Source organism: Apis dorsata, unplaced genomic scaffold (assembly GCF_000469605.1).
Source record: "Apis dorsata unplaced genomic scaffold, Apis dorsata 1.3 scaffold_217, whole genome shotgun sequence".
Lineage (NCBI taxonomy): Eukaryota > Metazoa > Arthropoda > Insecta > Hymenoptera > Apidae > Apis > Apis dorsata.
Genome location: NW_006263500.1, coordinates 58,147 through 59,017, shown reverse-complemented (window position 1 = coordinate 59,017; position 871 = coordinate 58,147). Strand labels below are relative to the sequence as shown.

Here is an 871-nt window from a genome sequence, read left to right as displayed (position 1 = left end):
CGAAATTTTGTCTTGTTTCGAGCGGAAACAACTCGCGTTTTTTTCTCGCTTTCTAACGATACGCAGGGCTCTCCCCGCCATCGTTGGATAAGTTGGAGGAGGCGGCGGTTGTTTGCGCATCGACTCGATTAAACGCGGCGAAAACGAGGGGAAATCGCGCCTCGGGAAAACCGCCAATTTGCCTCCGGTTCCTAGGAAAATTATCAGATTTTCAGCGGCACGCCGTTACCCCACGGCGAATCACGCGGTCGCCTTTCCCCCCTCCTCTGATGCATAGTTAATTACAATCCCGTTAGAGGCACGCAAGACTGGTAAATTAAAGCAATTTCTGCCTCGTAGCCGCGTTAATGCCTCTAATGACGCGCGCACAGGCGTCGCCGTTTCGAACAACGACGGTTCAATTAATATTGATAACTTCAATTAACGCGGGCCGATTCAACTTGCGCGAATGCGTCGGCGCAGCGACGCGACGACACGTGTCCCTTCCCCTCCCCTCCCCTCCCCTCCGTTCATATTCTCGCATCACGGTTCTCGTTGCAAGTCGAAATGAAAATATACGTATCCGCCGGGTGTATTCGTCAATTTCTTCCTCTTCTCTCTTCTTTCGAACGTTTACGTATTCACGCGGATTTATCGCAAGTTTAGATTTATATCGCAAGTTGAACGGTGAAATGAAAAATCGAGGGACGGGGAGGGAAAAGTTGCGGGTGTTAAACAGGGGAAAATGTGACGAGATCACGTTTAGGAATATTCGCGTTACTGAAAAATATTTTTTTCATCTTTTATATATATTTTCTTTTTTTTTTTTTTTGAAAGGAGCCGGATGACGCTCGCGTACGTTCACGTTCGTTCGTATCGAACGTATTGACAA

General features: G+C 47.8%; 1 protein-coding gene across 3 annotated transcripts in view; it reads right to left on the bottom strand.

Moving 5' to 3' along the window:
* LOC102678805 (zeta-sarcoglycan) overlaps positions 1–871 on the bottom strand; it is a 233,010-nt gene that overhangs the window by 189,128 nt on the left and 43,011 nt on the right. The gene's annotated exons all lie outside the window — the stretch shown is intronic.